Source organism: Scyliorhinus torazame, chromosome 9 (genome assembly GCF_047496885.1).
Source record: "Scyliorhinus torazame isolate Kashiwa2021f chromosome 9, sScyTor2.1, whole genome shotgun sequence".
Lineage (NCBI taxonomy): Eukaryota > Metazoa > Chordata > Chondrichthyes > Carcharhiniformes > Scyliorhinidae > Scyliorhinus > Scyliorhinus torazame.
Window position 1 is genome coordinate 115,880,491 of NC_092715.1, and position 20,574 is coordinate 115,901,064.

General features: G+C 44.0%; 1 protein-coding gene across 3 annotated transcripts in view; it reads right to left on the bottom strand.

The window, feature by feature from the left end:
* Positions 1-14,159, bottom strand: part of fbxl17 (F-box and leucine-rich repeat protein 17) — a 1,158,180-nt gene extending 1,144,021 nt beyond the window's left edge. The window contains exon 1 of one of the 3 annotated variants that reach the window (XM_072516397.1): positions 14,036-14,159. The gene's annotated coding sequence lies outside the window, so the exon portion shown is untranslated. Of the gene's footprint in view, positions 1-13,892 lie in introns of all 3 variants that reach the window. The other 2 variants (XM_072516398.1, XM_072516396.1) reach the window with 2 other exon arrangements.
* Positions 14,160-20,574: the final 6,415 nt, after the last annotated feature.

The window sequence follows — 20,574 nt, forward strand, 5'->3', positions numbered from 1 at the left end:
ATCCAAGGGTACTTAAGGAGATGGCCATAGAAATATAGAATATGTTGGGTATCATCTTCCAAAATTCTGTAGATTCTGAAACAGTCTTGGCAGATTGGAGGGTGGCAAATGTAGGGAGGGAGGGAGAAACAGAGAATTACAGACTGGTTAGCCTAACATCAGTTGTAGGGAAAATGCTTGAGTTTATTAGAAAGGATATGAAAACAGGACACTTTGAAAAAACAAAGGATTTATAAAAAGGAAAATCATGTTTGACAAACCTAGTCAACTAGTAAAATACATAAGGATGAACCAGTGGATGTGGTGTACTTGAATTTTCAGAAAATTTTTGATAAAGTCCCACAAAAGAGGTTAGGATGCAAAATTAAAGCGCGGCGGATTGGGGGATAATATACTGGCATGGATTGAAAATCGAATAGCAGACAGGAAACAGAGAGGAGGAATAAATGGATCATCTTCAAGTGGCAGGCGGTGTCTAGTGGGCTCCCCCCGGGATCAGTGCTTGGAACCCAGCTCTTCACAATATATATCAATGATTTGAATGAGAGAACGAAATGCAATATTTCCAAGTTTGCTGACAACATAAAACTTGGTGACAATTTGAGTGGTGAAGAAGAAATAAAGAGGCTTCAAGGTGATTTAGACAAGTTGAGTGAGTGGGCAAATACATGGCAGATGCAGTACAATGTGGACAAATGTAAAGTTATCCATTTCCAACAGAGAAACAGAAAGGCAGAATATTATTTAAAATTGTGATAAGTTGGGAAATGTTGATGTCCAAAGGGACCTAGGTGTCCTTGTGCATCAATCACAGGACGCAAACATGCAGGTATAATAAGCAGTTAAGAAGGCAAATGGAATGTTGGCTTTCACTTCGAGAGGACTGGACTACAGGAGCAAGATCTCTTACTGCAGCTGTAGAGGGCTTTGGTGACCACTCCTGAAATAGTGTGAGCAGTTTTTGTCTCCTTATCCAAGAAAGGATATACTTGCCTCGGATGGCAGGATTGTCATGAGAGATTGCGTCGATTGGGCCTGTCTGTATTCACTGGAAGAATGAGGGGGGATCTAATTGAAACATGTAAGATCCGACAGAGCTGGACAGACTGGATGCAGAGATGTTGTTTCCTTTGGCTTGGAGGGTCTAGAACAAGGAGTCAATTCTCAGCATATGGGGTATGCCATTTAGGACTGAGATAAGGAGAAACTCCTTCATTCAGAGGGTGGTGATCCTGTGGAATTCTCGACCACAGAAGGCTATGGAAGTCAAGTCTCTGGATATATTCAAAAAGGAAATAAATAGATTTCTAGACTCTCAATGGGTCAAGGGGCATGGGTAGAGTGCAGGAGTATGGTGACAATATAGAGTATCGGCCATGACCATGTTAAAAGACGGAGCAGACCCTAAGAACTGAAAGGTCTACTCCTGTTCCTATTTTCTACATTTCTAACTGAAAATGCCGTGAACATGTATCTTTTTTTCCTGTTTTTCTAAAATAAATTTAGAGTACCCAATTAATTTTTACGATTTAAGGGGCACTTTAGCATGGCAATCTACCTACCCTGCACATCTTTGGGTTGTGGGGGCGAAATCCACACAAACACAGGGAAAATGTGCAAACTCCACATGGACAGTGACCCAGAGCTGGGATCGAACCTGGGACCTCGGCGCCGTATCTTTACCAATACAACAGAAACCCCATCTCCCAAGCACCACAAACTTGCCCGACAACTGTCTATCAGATGGTCAAGAGACATCTAGTGTCCATACTCTGTTTACTTAAGCAAAAAAAACATACTTTGAAGACAAACCATCCTGCTCGCAGCTCCCACTGAGGGCAATTTCAAAGCCTCGAATTGGAGTCCCAGTGGGAAAAGGTTTGGGGAGCACTGCTCCACATCCTTCATGCCTACCGATTCCCTGACAGCCACTATTTTAGACTGAAACAGAATCTCCACACCTATGATGGTTTGTCTGACCCACAACTGACCTTTCAACTCCATATCCCATTCATCACAAAGGCTGTATAGCTTTCTTCCACCTCTGTAATCTTCAACTGCAACTTATGTATCACATTGGAAGATACAAAAACCAGGAGGCAAAAGGGAGGAAAGAAATTAAAACAATCCCAAGAGCAAAAGTACTACAAAAACTAATGAAACTGAAGGCTAACAAATCCCCTGGATCTGAAGGCCTGCAAGCTAAAGTTTTAAAAAGAAATGGCTGCTGAGATTTTGAATGCATCATTAAAATTGCCTGCATTCTGGAACCGTCCCAGCGGATTAAAATAGCTCATGTAACACCTTTATTCAAGGAGGGCGATAGAAAGGAGGAATCTACAGGCTAGTTAGCCAAACATCTGTCATTGGGAAAATGCAAGAGTCCATTATTAAGGAGGTAGCAGCAGGATATTTAGAAAATCATAATACAATCAAATAGAGTCAGCATGATATTGTGAAAGGGAAATGGTATTTGACTAATTTATCAGAGCTCTTTGAAAATATGTAGTGTATTTGGATTTCCAAAAGGCATTTGACAAGATGCTACATAAATTGTTACAGCACAAGATGGTGATGGAGGTAATATATTAACATGGATAGAGGATTGGGTAACTAACAGGAAAGAGAGAGTCGGAATAAATGGGTCACTTTTAGGTTGGCAAAATGTAACTAATGGAGTGGCACAAGGATCAGTGTGGGGACCTCAACTATTTACATCAATGACTTGGATGAAAGGACCAACTGTATCAGAGCCAAATTTGCTGATGATAAAAAGGTAGGTAGAAAAGCATGTTGTGAGGGGATACAAAAAATCTGCTAAGGGATATGGATAGGTTAAGTGATTCGGCAAAAAAAAATCATAATATCGGAAAACATGAGGTTGTCTACTTCCCCAAGAAAAATAGAGAAACAGAATATTATTTGAATCGAGAGAGACTGCAGAATGCTGTGACACTAAGAGGTTTGGGTGTCCTAGTATATGAGCCACAAAATGCAGGTACAGCAAGTAATTAGGAAAGTAAATAAAATGTTGTCCTTTATTGCAAAGGGATGGAGCATTGCTGCAAAAAGAGACATGTTGTTCATGGTTTTTCATCTTGCATTCATCAGGACAAATTCGCAAGATTTGCAAAAATAGCAAATCGAAAGAGGACATCAATTTATACTGCATGAGAATAGGGTGCTAATAGGTTAGCGACAAGACTCTGGTTGTTGGGGCATTGCAATGGAGAATGAACCAGGGAACAGTTAACTGCTAAGCTGTTGTTTATATTAAAATCTGACAGTTTGACTGATTGGTCAAGGCATTGTCATGGGGAATGAACCAAGAAATTGACATCCCAAAGCTTTTGTTCAGTTTCTTTCTAACTGCAAAGGATAGGGCCCTGTGTGTGAATAAATGCAGCTTGTAGCATGTGTATGTGAGCCACACTGTGAGTCCAACTGATAATCTTTGATTGGTTGTCATTCAACTCTTAATACAAAGAACAAAAAAGAATACAGCTCAGGAACAGGCCCTTTGGCCCTCCAAGCCTGTACCGGTCATGATACCACCTTTGGCCAAAACCCTCAGCACTTCCCAGTGCCGTATCCCTCTCTACCCATCCTATCCATGTATTTGTCGAGATGCCCCTCATAATCTTGTAGACCTCTATCCGATCGCCCCTCAACCGACGTCATTCTGTGGAAAATAGTCAGAGTCTATTTAGCCACTCCACATCACTAACACCCTTCAGACCGGGCAACATCGTGGTAAACCTACTCTGCACCCTCTCCAAAGCTTCCACATCCTTCTGGTAGTGTGGCAGCCAGAATTGTGCGCAATATTCCAAGTGCAGCCTTACCAAGATTCCATACAACTGTAGCATGACTTGCCAGTTTTTATACTTGATGTCCCGCTCAATGAAGGCAAGAATTCCATGTGCTTTCTTGACTACCTTGTCCACCTGTGTTGCCACTTTCAAAGATCTGTGGTGTAGCCATCTAAGATGGCCACCTGCAAAGGACCATGAGAGTTATGGCCAACCCAGGACTCAGACAGATACAGAGCCTATGTGTATCTGAAACACAGGTAACCAGGCCTGATCGAAATAGTTTGCATTTTAATGGCCCATTTTCCCAGGACAATAGAACTCCAATCAAACTTACTCAGAAAGCCCAACTGCCAGGGTCAATGACCGCTAAGGACCCGCCCAGCCACCCGCCCCTTTATTGGCCGAAATCGAAGACAGTGATCGGAGCCCTGTCGAACTTTTGGGTCCAAGGTTAAGGACTGCCCCAAAGAGTGTGAAATCACAGAGGGATAAAAGAGAGCACAGCCATATGTTCTGTCTCTTTTGGATCCGGCCTGTGCCAACCCAATTGCAGCAGGAACAGCCAGCTAAGTTCAAGCCCAACAATCGTTACCTGACGGATGAGCACAGCAGAGACAGAGCCGCTTTCTTCGAACCAGCCAAGTGAAATCCAGATAAAGGCCTTATCCATTTGCACAGTGCCGGTCGCCCTGAAGTTAAGTATAGGTTATTGTAGCTGATAGGTGTAGTTTAACTCGTAGTAGATATTGCGTTTGCATGTCGAGATAACTCTTGTGTATGTAAATAAACCATCTTTTGGACTAACTAACTGGTTGTGTGGTCATTTGATCGGTATAAGGGAAGGCTTGTGGTTCATCCACATTATTAACAGAGCAAGTGGACCTGCACGCCCAGATCTCTCTGACTTTCTATATTCCTAAGAGTTTGCCATTTACGGTATATTAGACCTACCAACATGCACTACCTCACATTTGTCAGGATTAAACTCCATATGCCATTTTTCTGCACAAGTGTCCAACCTACCTATATCTTGCTGTATCCTCTGACGATCCTCAACACTATCTGCAACTCCACCAACTTTGGTGTCATCCGCAAACTTACTAATCAGATCAATGACATTTTCCTCCAAATTGTTTATGAAGAGAATTGTTTATGTTCCCAGTCGATTTCAGCGGGAGCGGAGCAGGTTAGTCAATTTCAGCGGGAGCAGTGCGCAAGTGATTTCTGGGAGGTAAGTCTCTCCTTTAAAAACACTTACCTCGTCCCGTTTTCGGTCCCTCTTTGCTGTTTTTTTTTTTTAATTTTAGTGTTTAAGGCGGGAACAGGAAGTTCGACCCGCGGACTTCTGGGAAGACCCTCACCAATAAATTCTGGTGGAGAGGAAACCCGAGACACTACACGTGTAGTGTCTCCCACCCACCCTCCTCCTCTAACCTAATAATAAAACCCATTGGTGTGAGGTAAGTACCATATTTTATTATTATTATTTTTTTTTTAAAATTTAATTTAGTTGTTAGCCAGATCTTGGTAGAAAGTTAGAGGGATGGCAGGGAAGGGAGTGCAATGTTCCTCCTGCAGGATGTTTGAGGTGAGGAATGCCGTTAGTGTCCCTGCTGATTTTACCTGCAGGAAGTGCTGCCATCTCCAGCTCCTCCAAGACCGAGTTAGGGAACTGGAGCTGGAATTGGAAGAACTTCGGATCATTCGGGAGGCAGAAGGGGTCATAGATAGCAGCTTCAGGGAATTAGTTACACCAAAGATTGGAGATAGATGGGTAACTGTAAGAGGGACTGGGAAAAAGCAGTCAGTGCAGGGATCCCCTGCGGTCGTTCCCCTGAGAAACAAGTATACCGCTTTGGATACTTGTTGGGGGGGGGGGGGGAGACTTACCAGGGGTAAGCCATGGGGTACGGGCCTCTGGCACGGAGTCTGTCCCTGTTGCTCAGAAGGGAAGGGGGGAGAGGAGCAGCAGAGCATTAGTAATTGGGGACTCGATAGTCAGGGGCACAGATAGGAGATTTTGTGGGAGCGTGAGAGACTCACGTTTGGTATGTTGCCTCCCAGGTGCAAGGGTACGTGATGTCTCGGATCGTGTTTTCCGGGTCCTTAGGGGGGGGGGGGGGGGGGGGGGGGGGGGGGGAGGGGGAGCAGCCCCAAGTCGTGGTCCACATTGGCACTAACGACATAGGTAGGAAAGGGGACAAGGATGTCAGGCAGGCTTTCAGCGAGCTAGGATGGAAGCTCAGAACTAGAACAAACAGAGTTGTTATCTCTGGGTTGTTGCCCGTGCCACGTGATAGTGAGATGAGGAATAGGGAGAGAGAACAATTAAACACGTGGCTACAGGGATGGTGCAGGCGGGAGGGATTCAGATTTCTGGATAACTGGGGCTCTTTCTGGGGAAGGTGGGACCTCAACAGACAGGATGGTCTACATCTGAACCTGAGAGTATACGAAATAAGGTAGGGGAACTGGCAGCATGGGTTGGTACCTGGAACTTCGATGTTGTGGCCATTTCGGAGACATGGATAGAGCAGGGACAGGAATGGATGTTGCAGGTTCCGGGGTTTAGGTGTTTTAGTAAGCTCAGAGAAGGAGGCAAAAGAGGGGGGGGGGGGGGGTGGTGGCGCTGCTAGTCAAGAGCAGTATTACGGTGGCGGAGAGGATGCTAGGTGGGGACTCATCTTCCGAGGTAGTATGGGCTGAGGTTAGAAACATGAAAGGAGAGGTCACACTGTTGGGAGTCTTCTATAGGCCTCCAAATAGTTCTAGGGATGTAGAGGAAAGGATGGCGAGGATGATCCTGGATAAGAGCGAAAGTAACAGGGTAGTTATTATGGGAGACTTTAACTTTCCAAATATTGACTGGAAAAGATATAGTTCGAGTACATTAGATGGGTCGTTTTTTTGTACAGTGTGTGCAGGAGGGTTTCCTGACACAATATGTTGACAGGCCAACAAGAGGCGAGGCCACGTTGGATTTGGTTTTGGGTAATGAACCAGGCCAGGTGTTGGATTTGGAGGTAGGAGAGCACTTTGGGGACAGTGACCACAATTCGGTGACGTTTACGTTAATGATGGAAAGGGATAAGTATACACCGCAGGGCAAGAGTTATAGCTGGGGGAAGGGCAATTATGATGCCATTAGACGTGACTTGGGGGGGATAAGGTGGAGAAGTAGGCTGCAAGTGTTCGGCACACTGGATAAGTGGAGCTTGTTCAAGGATCAGCTACTGCGTGTTCTTGATAAGTGTGTCCCGGTCAGGCAGGGAGGAAGGCGTCGAGCGAGGGAGCCGTGGTTTACCAAAGAAGTGGAATCTCTTGTTAAGAGGAAGAAGGAGGCCTATGTGAAGATGAGGTGTGAAGTTTCACTTGTGGCGATGGATAGTTACAAGGTAGCGAGGAAGGATCTAAAGAGAGAGCTAAGACGAGCAAAGAGGGGACATGAGAAGTATTTGGCAGGTAGGATCAAGGAAAACCCAAAAGCTTTCTATAGGTATGTCAGGAATAAGCGAATGACTAGGGAAAGAGTAGGACCAGTCAAGGACAGGGATGGGAAGTTGTGCGTGGAGTCTGAAGAGATAGGCGAGATACTAAATGAATATTTTTCGTCAGTACTCACTCAGGAAAAAGATAATGTTGTGGAGGAGAATGCTGAGACCCAGGCTAATAGAATAGATGGCATTGAGGTACGTAGGGAAGAGGTGTTGGCAATTCTGGACAGGCTGAAAATAGATAAGTCCCCGGGTCCTGATGGGATTTATCCTAGGATTCTCTGGGAGGCCAGGGAAGAGATTGCTGGACCTTTGGCTTTGATTTTTATGTCATCATTGGCTACAGGAATAGTGCCAGAGGACTGGAGGATAGCAAATGTGGTCCCTTTGTTCAAAAAGGGGAGCAGAGACAACCCCGGCAACTATAGACCGGTGAGCCTCACGTCTGTAGTGGGTAAAGTCTTGGAGGGGATTATAAGAGACAAGATTTATAATCATCTAGATAGGAATAATATGATCAGGGATAGTCAGCATGGCTTTGTAAAGGGTAGGTCATGCCTCACAAACCTTATCGAGTTCTTTGAGAAGGTGACTGAACAGGTAGACGAGGGTAGAGCAGTTGATGTGGTGTATATGGATTTCAGCAAAGCGTTTGATAAGGTTCCCTACGGTAGGCTATTGCAGAAAATACGGAGGCTGGGGATTGAGGGTGATTTAGAGATGTGGATCAGAAATTGGCTAGCTGAAAGAAGACAGAGGGTGGTGGTTGATGGGAAATGTTCAGAATGGAGTTCAGTTACAAGTGGAGTACCACAAGGATCTGTTCTGGGGCCGTTGCTGTTTGTCATTTTTATCAATGACCTAGAGGAAGGCGCAGAAGGGTGGGTGAGTAAATTTGCAGACGATACTAAAGTCGGTGGTGTTGTCGATAGTGTGGAAGGATGTAGCAGGTTACAGAGGGATATAGATAAGCTGCAGAGCTGGGCTGAGAGGTGGCAAATGGAGTTTAATGTAGAGAAGTGTGAGGTGATTCACTTTGGAAGGAATAACAGGAATGCGGAATATTTGGCTAATGGTAAAGTTCTTGGAAGTGTGGATGAGCAGAGGGATCTAGGTGCCCATGTACATAGATCCCTGAAAGTTGCCACCCAGGTTGATAGGGTTGTGAAGAAGGCCTATGGAGTGTTGGCCTTTATTGGTAGAGGGATTGAGTTCCGGAGTCAGGAGGTCATGTTGCAGCTGTACAGAACTCTGGTACGGCCGCATTTGGAGTATTGCGTACAGTTCTGGCCACCGCATTATAGGAAGGACGTGGAGGCTTTGGAGCGGGTGCAGAGGAGATTTACCAGGATGTTGCCTGGTATGGAGGGAAAATCTTATGAGGAAAGGCTGATGGACTTGAGGTTGTTTTTGTTGGAGAGAAGAAGGTTAAGAGACTTAATAGAGGCATACAAAATGATCAGGGGGTTGGATAGGGTGGACAGTGAGAGCCTTCTCCCGCGGATGGAAATGGCTGGCACGAGGGGACATAGCTTTAAACTGAGGGGTAATAGATATAGGACAGAGGTCAGAGGTAGGTTCTTTACGCAAAGAGTAGTGAGGCCGTGGAATGCCCTACCTGCAACAGTAGTGAACTCGCCAACATTGAGGGCATTTAAAAGTTTATTGGATAAACATATGGATGATAATGGCATAGTGTAGGTTAGATGGCTTTTGTTTTGGTGCAACATCGTGGGCCGAAGGTCCTGTACTGCGCTGTATCGTTCTATGTTCTATGTTCTAAGACTACAAACAACAGAGGCCCAAGCACAGATCCCTATGGAACACCACTAGTCACAACCTTCCATTCAGAAAAACACGCTTCTACTGCTCTCCTTCTGTGACCGAGCCAGTTCTGTATCCATCTTGAAATGAAAATGGCTTATTGTCACAAGTAGGCTTCAATGAAGTTACTGTGAAAAGCCCCTAGTCGCCACATTCCGGCGCCTGTTCGGGGAGGCTGTTACGGGAATTGAACCATGCTGCTGGCCTGCCTTGGTCTGCTTTCAAAGCCAGCGATTTAGCCCTGTGCTAAACAGGTGCCACCTCACCTCTGATCCCTTGTGACTTCACCTTTTGTACCAAATGCCATGAGGCACCTTGTCAAAGGCTTTACTTTTTAAAAAAATATTTATTAAAAGGTTTTCATAAAATATCAATAACAAAATGAGAAAGAAAAAAGAACCCAACAGGGTTAAGTACAAAACACAATCTAAAAAAGCAACCCCCAAACCCCCCCCCCGTACCTAAATAATAAATTAACATTAACACCCAGACTTAAGACAACAGGTGTATACACCCCCTCAGACCATTCCAGTGTAAATAACATAAACAAAAATAAAGTAAATCCCCCCCCCCCCCGAGCTGCTGCTGCCATTGACCAATGTCTATCATTCTGCCAGAAAGTCTAAGAACGGTTGCCACCGCCTAAAGAACCCTTGTACTGACCCTCTCAAGGCGAATTTCACCCTCTCCAATTTGTCAAAGGCTTTACTGAAGTCCATGTAAACAACATCCTTTCATCAATCATCTTTGTCACCTCCTAAAAAAACTCGATCAAGTTGGTGAGGCATGACCTCCCCTTCACAAAACCATGCTGTTTATTGCTGATGAGTCCATTTGTTTCCAAATGGGTATAAATCCTGTCCCTGAGAATTCTCGCCAATAATTTACCGACTACTGACTTGAGGTTTACCAGCCTATAGTTTCCTGGATTATCCATGCTGCCTTCTTAAGCAGCAGTACCACATTAGCTATTTTCCAGTCCTCTGAGATCACACCGGAAGGATACAAAGATGTCAGTCAAGGCCCCAGCAATTTCTTCCCTTGCTTCCCTCAGTATTCTGGGGTAAATCCCATCGGGCCCAGGAGATTTATCTACCTTAAATGTATTTTAAAACACCCAATACCTCTTCAGTTTTGATGTCAACATGGCCCAGACTGTCCACACACATTACCCAAGAATAATCTTCCACAGAGTCCTTTTCTTTGGTGAACACAGATGCAAAGTACCCATTTAGTAACTCGCCCATTTTCTCTGGCTCAACACATAGATTTCCTAACTTCCCTTAAGTGGTCCAATCCTTTCCCTGGCCACCCTTCTGCTTTTTACATATGAATAAAAAGCTTTGGGATTTACCCAAGGATTTTTCATGACACCCCTAGTCCTCCTAATTTCCCGCTTAAGTACCTTCCTACTTTCTTTATACTCAAGGGTTTTGACTGTCCCCACCCAAAAGCCTCCTTTTTCTTTTGACAACGTTCACAATATTCCTCGTTATCCAAGGCTCCCTAAACTTCCCATACTTATCCTTCATTCTCTCAGGAACTTGACTTTCCTGAATCCTAATCAACTGTCGCTTGTACATTGACTCCGGTTTCCTCCCACAAGTCCCGAAAGACGTGTTTGTTAGGAGAATTCTCCTTCGGTGTCCCCTAACAGGCACCGTAGTGTGGCGATGAGGGAATTTTCACAGTAACTTCATTGCAGTGTTAATGTAAGCCTACTTGTGACACTAATAAAGATTATTATATTGTTATAAAGACTCCCACATGTCCGATGTTGATTTATCCTCCAACAGCCGCACCCAATCCAAATTCTTCAATTCCTGTCTAATGTTAGCATAATTTGCCTTTGCCCAGTTTAGCACCTTAACCCAAGGGTGACCCTCATCCCTACTCAAAAGTACCCTAAAACTTCCGGAATTGTGTTCACTACTGCCAAAATGTTCCCCTACTGAAACTTCAACCACCTGTCCAGGCTCATCCCCAATACCAGGCCCAGTACTGCCCCTTCCCTAGTTGGACTATCTACATGTTGCATCAAGAAGCCTTCCTGTATACACCTTACAAACGTTGCCCTATCCAATCCCCTAGCACGAAGGGAGTCTCAGTCAATAGCGGGGAAGTTAAAATCCCTTGCCACAACAACCATGTTACTTTTGCACCTATCCAAAATCTCTCTACCTATCTGCTCCTTGATCTCTCGCTGGCAGTTGGGTGGCCTGTAATAAACCCCCAACATTGTGATTGCTCCCTTCCTGTTCCTGAGCTCTACCCAGATTGTCTTTTGTATGAGCCCTCCGAGGTGTCCTCCCATAGTACAGCTATAATATTTTCCTTAACCATTAATGCTACTCCCCCACACCTTTTACATTCCCCTCCATCTCTCCTGAAGCACCTATATCCTCCAGTTCAGCTGCCAATCCTGCCCTTCCTGTAACCACGTTTCTGTGATAGCCGCAACATCATAGTTCAATATCATACAATCAGGATTGTTTAGCAAGTGTTATCCAATCACACAATCACATCCAATGTTGGACACTATGTTCTGAGTTTTGCAAGCACTGGCTGGTTGGGTACGTTCAGTACATTGTTGCGAATAGCTGAAGGGATGTGCTGTTTGATACGATTCATCAGTCATTGGGAGGTACAGCTACATATCCGGCATCACACCAGCCCTGAAATTCATATACCACGTTATTCATTTGTGTGACAGGAGATGTCTTTTTGGCTCAACAGTACCATCTGTTTGTGGAGAATACCACTTTTGTTGCTACTGCATAATAGAAGCGTGAAACAACTAGTTTCACCTGTTCACACATCTTTGAGACACCTTACCATTCCATGGTAATCTGAGATAGAGTGGGCAGATTCAGAACGGAAAGTGGTGGCCTTGGGCACATTCATGAATTTGTGCAATATATAATGAACAATGATTTGATCTGGGTAGCCATTATACTGCAGGATAGCTTTGATACGGCACTCCGTACAGTTTTGGTCCCTTACTTGAGAAGCGATATACTTGTTCATCCTGGGATGAACAGGTTGCATTGTTAAGAAAGATTGAGCCAATATCCATTGGAGTGTAGAAGAATGAGAGGCTCTGATCAAGGGAGTCATGATTTAGCAGGAAAAGGCAACAAAGTGGAGTTAAGGCCACAATCAGGTCAGCCAAGAATTGACATAGCCGGCTCAATGGACTGAGTTGTCAACTGCACATCCTATTTATTATCTTATGGCCTATATGCTGCTGAAACGCTAATATGATCCCGTCAACATCTCTAGACTCGGCTAAATGCTGGCCTCGACAGCCTCCCATCGTGCATCCTCCATAAATCAGCGCGCACCCAAAGATCTACTGCCCATACCCAATTTTGCACTCCTGGCCAACATTCCCATCCTCATTGCCCTACACTGACTCCACACCTGCCAATGTTTCAAATTTAATGTCCCAGCCTTAACTTCTTCCAGCCTTATAAATCCCCAGTTTTCTGTTCTTCTGACTGCAGCCTCCTTCCTCTATGTCACAAACATCTCCCCTTCCTCCGTGAAGACCCAATGTCACTTTGACCGAGCATTTCAGTTCCCTTTCTATCTAAATATCTCCTCCTCGATTTGGCATACATTCTTCCTCACAACGCTTCAATGCTTCAGGATGTTTTTCTCCATCAACAATGAATTCATGCAAATGGTATTTATCATCCCTGTCAAATGACAAGTCTTCTCAAAGAAATATTGCGGCATCTGATTTGTCAGGGCATTAGTTTTCCAAATTCTTTCGAGCAATATACAGTACTTTTCAACAGTTTTGATGGACATACTCATATAAAGTCACCTATGTAAACATATATTTATCAACTGTAAATGTAACACTGATAGACTCTATTCTGGCTCTGCTTTTGCACACATCTTTCATTAAAAATAATTTCAATGAAAATAGTCATATCTGTTTTGCAATTGACAGTGTGAAATTGCTGATATTCAGACTGAACTGCAATACACATCATGAAATTTCAGTGCAAAGCAGTAATCTGTACTTCAAATGACACCTCTCACTCAATCAGAACTACACGATTTCACCCCAAACAATCCTGGGCCATTTTTAAACAAAACACTATATACATAAATAATACTGGAAAATACAGAGTTGTGTATCAATCACAAGTCAATTGTAAGAGCTTTGTAGAAGTGCAATATACAGTTGTTTACAATTTAAAATGTAAATGTTGCACAAAATGATAATTGACACTGATCAACTCAGGTGGACTGTAACAGCATTTGAAATTGCACTTTTAACCATTGGCGCAAATCAATAACATATTCTTTTTGAGTTTTGTGTCTGAGGCTTTTTCTGCATCTTGTAAATATATATATTCCTTAAGAATGTATTCCTTAAGAATATTTTAGCATTGAAATCACAATGGATTATTCATTGAAACCTTATATTAATGTATCAGTCTGTAATTGTTGACTATGAACAGAACGTGATATTAAAAACACCCTTCATTATCAATTTTAATGTCCCCAAAATATTTCGGTACTCAGAACCACTGGTATTGAGCCCTGTTCAGAGTTTGCATCCTCTATTGTCCCAATGTTGCACCCGGACTCTAACACTATTTCCGAGTTCTGAAATTCCAGCTCCAACATTCTGCTTCACACACACCACACACACAATCATTTTTAAACAAGGCCTCAGCTGCCCAGTCAGTCAGTGTCTGTCTCTGAAACTGTAAATAACAGGAAGAAACGTGCTGCCTACCGGCGACTATTCCTCCCTAGCCTTCACCCATTCGCAACCTTGTACACAGAGAAGCCATCATTCTAAGTTTAAAAGAAAATACACAACGCTACTAATCGGGGGGGGGGAGAGAAAAAAAACAGTGAATACAAACTGCTTCGGACCTTACTGTACTGCAAGGCCTACTTCTTCAACTGAGCAAGCCGCAGCACGGCTCGAGCCGCCAAGCACAGCTCATTGGTGGCAGTGAACGAACGTCACTCGGTGAACCCGCCTTCAGGTCGGAATCCCACTCGCTCGGCTGCCAAGAACAGATATCAGCACTGGAAACCCAGTTGGTCGCTGATAGTCGCTGAGGGAACAGCGGCAGAGAGAGGGTTTTAACTCCGGTCGGTTGCGTTATTTATTGTAAAGCGGCCAAAGTTTGCCGGCGCCGAGTAGGGTTGTGCAGGCCCCGGACTTGTTTATTTTCTGAAATTGGGACTCTTTAGAGTGTGTTTTGAGCGAAAGTTTTGCGACGCCAGGTGGTCTTTTCGAAATCTCTGCCCATTCTGTTAATGTGTTTCTGCGATTTCTTAAATTCATCTAAATTAAATCCCTTTCCGCAGAATTTGTCTCTTCCCCCACCCCCTCCATTTTGAGTCGCATTTGCTTCTTGAATTGCAGTGCATCGACATTCTCAGCATTGTGCCTTACACCATATTCCACTTATCCTTGGTTGAATTATTAAACAACCTCTCTCTTTTTCAGCAGCACCCCCCAGATTATGTTAAACCGCGACGTTTTGTAATCACTGCTTTACACCTTATGTGGGTGATTTACAATGTGGGTAATACATTCCAGATGTTCTTTGCATAACTGGTGCAAAAACATTGATATGTGGGATAAGTGCTTCTGGAAGATATTACCCGGACATTAGGTACAAGAAGAAGTAATAATGTATCCAGGATTGGATTGCAAGGAGGCATTGAAGCCCTGGATAAGTGCCTGCAAATTGGGGAGCTTCAAGTTACTGAAATTTGGGGAAATTTTCATTGCAGATGCCTGCACCTTAATTATCTGCACAGATCAGATAGGCACAGATCAGAGAGGCAATCTCTCGAGTTTTCATTCTAAATTGTCACAAATCTTTTCATATCATTTTCTTTTCTCTCCCTAGAAAACATGCCTGCCAGCAAGGTGGGAAGGTGGGATCGATGGATGGGTTTCATGATTTGAACAAGTTGTAGTCTGTAGGATGGAACAACTTGTCTGGCTCAGCTGTCCTTTTTCATATGTTCATAATTTAAGCCTGGCTGGTGGAACTACTAAGTGCTCAAATTGGATTTTTTTGTACCTGCTGTCTTCCTAGTAAAAATCAAAACCCACATTTATCATTATTATGACAAGACCGGTAATGATTGGCAGGCTGACCAAATCCCATCGGGGAACTTGGGCAAGCTATCACAACAATTTGAAATTTGTCTTTTATTACAAGAAGGTACTGATGTCGGGTCAAAAATTCCAACACCACTTTTGGAGATATTAATTATTAATTTAAACATCTATTAACAAATACAACTTAAACACACCATGTTACATTTATACAGTTAAGAATCAGATTTATAAACATTTCTCCAAACGCTTTCTACTTGGTGAGATTCACAAATACACACCCCATTTTAGGCAACTGTCCTGATAGATAGTTTATAAACATTCCAGTGACATTACTATAAGGCACCCACTGTTTTAAACATAGAAAATCCTGGCAACATTCTGGCATGGATAGAGGATTGGCTGACTAGCAGAAGGCAGGGAGTGGGGACAAAGGGGTCTTTTTCAGGATGGCAGCCGGTGACTAGTGACGTGACTCAGGGGTCGGTGCTGGGACCACAACTTTACACAATATACATTAATGATCTGGAAGTAGGAACTGAAGGCACTGTCACTAAGTTTGCAGATGATCCAAAATCTGTAGAGGGGCAGGTAGTACTGAGGAAGCAGGCAGGCTGCAGAAGGACTTGGACAGGCGAGGAGAGTGGGCAAAGAGGTGGCAGATGGAATACAATGTGGAAAAGTGTGAGGTTATGCACTTTGGAAGGAGAAGTGGAGGCATAGACTATTTTCTAAATGGGAAGATGCTTAGGAAATCAGAAGCGTGAAGGGACTTGGGAGTCCTTGTTCAAGATTCTCTTAAGGTTAATGTGCAGGTTCAGTCGGCAGTTAGGAAGGCAAATGCAATGTTAACATTCATGTCGAGAGTACTAGAATACAAGACCAGGGATGTAATTCTGAGGCTAGATAAGGCTCTGGTCAGACCCCATTTGGAGTATTGTGAGCAGTTTTGGGTCCCCTATCTAGGGAAGGATGTGCTGGCCTTGGAAAGGGTAGAGATTCACAAGAATAATCCCTAGAATGAAGAGCTAGTCATATGCAGAACGGTTGAGGGTACTTGTTGGAGTTTTGAAGGATGAGGGGGGATCTTATTGAAACTTTCAGGATACTCCCGAGGCCTGGATAGTGGACATGGAGAGGATGTTTCCATTTGTAGGAAAAACTAGAAGCAGAGGACACGATCTCAGACTAAAGAGATGATCCTTTAAAACAGAGATGAGGAGGAATTTCTTCAGCCAGTGTGTGGTGAATCTGTGGATCTTTTTGCCGCAGAAGACTGTGGAGGCCAAATCACTGAGTGTCTTTATGACAGAGATAGTTAGGTTTTTGATCAATAAGGGGATCAGAGGTTATGGGGAGAAGGCAGGGAATGGGGATGAGAAAAATATCAGCCATGATTGAATGGCAGAGCAGACTCGATGGGCCGAGTCACCTAATTCTGCTCCTGTGTCTTATGGTCGAAAATAGGTGCAGGAGTAAGCCATGCGGCCCTTCGAGCCTGCACCACCATTCAATATGATCATGGTTGATCATGCAAATTGAGTATCCCACTCCCGCTTTCGCTCCATACCCCTTGATCCATTTAGCCGCAAGGGCCACGTCCAGCTCCATCTTGAGTATATCCAACTAACTGGCTCCAACAGCTTTCTGTGGTAGAAAATTCCACAAGTTCACAACTCTTGAGAAAAGAAGTTCTTCCTCATCTCAGTCCTGTATGGTTTACTTCTTATTCTTAGGCTGTGACCCCCTGTTCTGGACGTCCCCAACATTGGGAACATTCTTTCCGCATCTAACCTCTCCAGTCCCATCAGAATTTTATATGTTTGTATGAGATCCCCACTCATTCTTCTAAACCCCAGTGAGTACAAGCCCAGTCGATCCAGTCTTTTTTCATATGGCAGTCCCACCATCCTGGGAATTAGTCTGATGAACCTTCGCTGGGCACCTTTAATAGCAAGGATGTCCTTCCTCAAACGAGGAGACCAAAACTGCACACAATACTCAAGGTGTGGCCTCACCAAGGCCCTATAAAACTGCAGCAAGACATCCCTACTCCTATACTCATATCCTCTCGCTATGAAGGTCAGCATGCCATTAGCCCTCCTCACCACCTGCATGCCAACCTTCAGCGACTGTTCGACCATGACACCCAGGTCTCGTTGCACTTCCCCGTTCTCTAAACTGCCATCATTCAGATAATCTGCCTTCCTGTGTTTGCCACCAAAGTGGATAATCTCACATTTACCCACATTATATTGCATTTGCCAAGTATTTTCCCACTCAGTGAGCAAGTCCAAGTCACCCTGCAGCCTCTTTGCATCCTCCTCACAGCACACACTGACACCCAGCTTCGTGTTGTCTTCAAATTTGGAGATATTGCATGCAATTCCTTTGTCCAAAATCATTAATGTATATTGTGCACAGCTGGGGTTCTATCACTGAACCCTGCAGTGTCCCTCTAGTCACTGCCTGCCACTCTGAAAAGGACCCGTTTATTCCCACAATGCTTCCTGTCTGCAAACCAGTTCTCTATCCACGTCAATACATTACCCCCAATACCATAAGGTTCCACTTTGCTCACTAATCTCTTGTGTGGGACCTTGTCAAAACCCTTTTGGAAAGTCCTGATACACAACATCCATTAATTCACCCTTGCCACTCTACTGGTCACATCCTCAAAAACTTCGAGAAGATTTGTCAAGCATGATTTCCGTTTAGTCAATCCATGCTGATTTGGACCGATCCTGTCCCCACTTTCCAAATGCTCAGTTATTTCATTATTTGCTATAGGGAAGGTATTTCACAGGTCTTCCCTTTCCCTCCATTCAACAATTGCAAACCAAGGCTTTACACAAAACCCTACTTTCTGGAACAAAGAGACACTTCACTGAGGTTTCTGCAGACGGGCTCATTAAGCTTCTTTCACAGATCTCTCTTAGAACCGCACACTGAAGGATCTTAAATGGCCACTTCCCTAACACAGCTTTCAATCTTCCTTTATTTTTTTTTCTCTTTTATCTTTAAAACCCATTATTCTTGTCCTTCTTCAGAAGTTACGTTACCCAGAATGTAGAAATCTTTCATCTTTTCTTAATGGCCACTACTTTCGGGTAAAATAAATGATTTGTTATCTTTGCCAGTTTTATACCATCCTTCTTCTTTCTCTTTGAAATTCAACAGCTAAAATCCAAATGCAAATCATCACTTATCTCCCAATGCAAATTTATACCCAGATTGTCTTTACCTAGCTTGGTCATCTCCACTTCAAGTGCCTGCTTTTACACATAATCCTTTTGCTGATTTTAAACCTTGCAGCCTACTTTTCTTCCGCTTAATTAAATTAGTCTCACACACAAAACCCCCAAGTCTGCTTCACTATATACCTCAGTAATATGAAAAAAAAATCAATTCTTTACAATCATTCATCAAAATGTTCTAATTAATAATTTTCTTTGAATGAGGGAGGTGTATTTTGAGTCAAGATGGCTGAAGAATGACATGCTTAGTTTAATGAACCTTTTGTGTCAGACTCTGTAATCTGATTATTGAGAAAGCCATCTCCAGAGCATAGTAGACAACTGATTAATCAGGCTGCCTTGCCAATGTAGCCACCTAAATTGGCCAACTCTCGATTTAAAATGGCGAATGGCAAAGGCTGATGGGAAAGTCAGCCAACAAGACAGAAACCGGCAGGTGCAGGTTTGCTGTGTATTAAAACTCTGCAAAAGGCCAGACAACATCGATACCAGCAACCATCACCATAACAATGTAGCAGCCATCTGCATACTGATGAGCAATCCCCAGGAACAATAAGTAACATTTTGGACACACAAAGCAAAGCCAGACCCCTCGGCGCCAGCAGAGCCAACACAAAGGAGGTGAACGAGCACCTCCAGACCGCCCATTGATCAGGGAACCGCTCCAGTATTGGAGAAATCGAACCAAGCGATTGGGACAAAGTCCAATCACTTGGGACCAGGTACAGGTCCGCCCCGAAAGGCAGGAAGCCCCTGGGGACTATAAGAGTTAAGCCCTAAGTTCAAATCGCTCTCTTCACCTCTTCGTCCTGCCCAGAAGTAAGTCTTAATTCAATGCGCGCTATGAGATAGGCGCTCCTAGCTACCAATCCGTACCAACTTCCATTAGCAGGGGAGACTAGGACCCGGGGGCACAGCCTTAGAATAAAAGGGAGTCACTTTAGAACAGAGATGAGGAGAAATTTCTTCAGCCAGAGAGTGGTGGGTCTGTGGAATTCATTGCCACAGAGGGCGGTGCAGGCCGGGACGTTGAGTGTCTTTAAGACAGAAGTTGATAAATTCTTGATTTCTCGAGGAATTAAGGGCTATGGAGAGAGAGCAGGTAAATGGAGTTAAAATCAGCCATGATTGAATGGCGGAGTGGACTCGATGGGCCGAATGGCCTTACTTCCGCTCCTATGTCTTATGGTCTTATGGTCTAACTTCGAATCCCGCAGACTCAGAACCTGAACGAAAGGCCATTTGTTCCCCTGACCTGGTGGGCCAGTCCGAAGTTAAGTGTAGGCCTGTTAGTTGTAGAAGTAGCTTAGACGTAGAATTTGTGCATGAGTAGCAATTACTGTGTATAAGAAATGTGCTTTGATTTGAATCTTACTAATCGGTGTATTGGGTTATTGATCATTACTCAGACTTGAACCTTGTGGCGGTATCATAAAGATACCTGGTGACTCGAGAGCAAAGGTAATAAAACAGAGCAATTGAACCAAGGAGAAAGTTAGCAACATTATTTGGCGACACCCTGACGGGACCCGATCTAGAAGTGGCATAACCACTCCGGGAGAACCCAAGAATTTGAATTAGAGATCCAATTAGGAACAGAAAACCGCAAGCGTTCAAGCAGTTCTGATCAATACTCATAATTCGGAAGTGTGTGTATGCATGCGTAACTAACAGGGCGATAAGGTAAACCTGATAGACTTTTTGTTGCGACAAAACTGTCGGGAGTTTGTATATCGGAAAGTAGCGAAAGCCGTACCCGGATTTACAGCACCGCCTAAATACCCCTGTCCCAATTTTGAAGAGCAGCATTCGGATAGGAAAGATGGCAATGAAGGCAATGCAACGCCTCATGAACCCAGAGGAATTTGCAGTCGCAGCGACCAGCAGCAGTAGAGTGGAACAATGTCCCATTTGGGAGGAAGAAATCAGGAAATATCTCAAAGGGAAGGGATGGCCCCTTTGGAGTGAATTCTGTGACAACGAGGAATCAGGTCCCGGGAGTATAGGACATACTTGGTGGGAGACCCTGAGCGAGATCCACAAAAAGAGCTTAGGGAAAGCTCGCAAGCCGA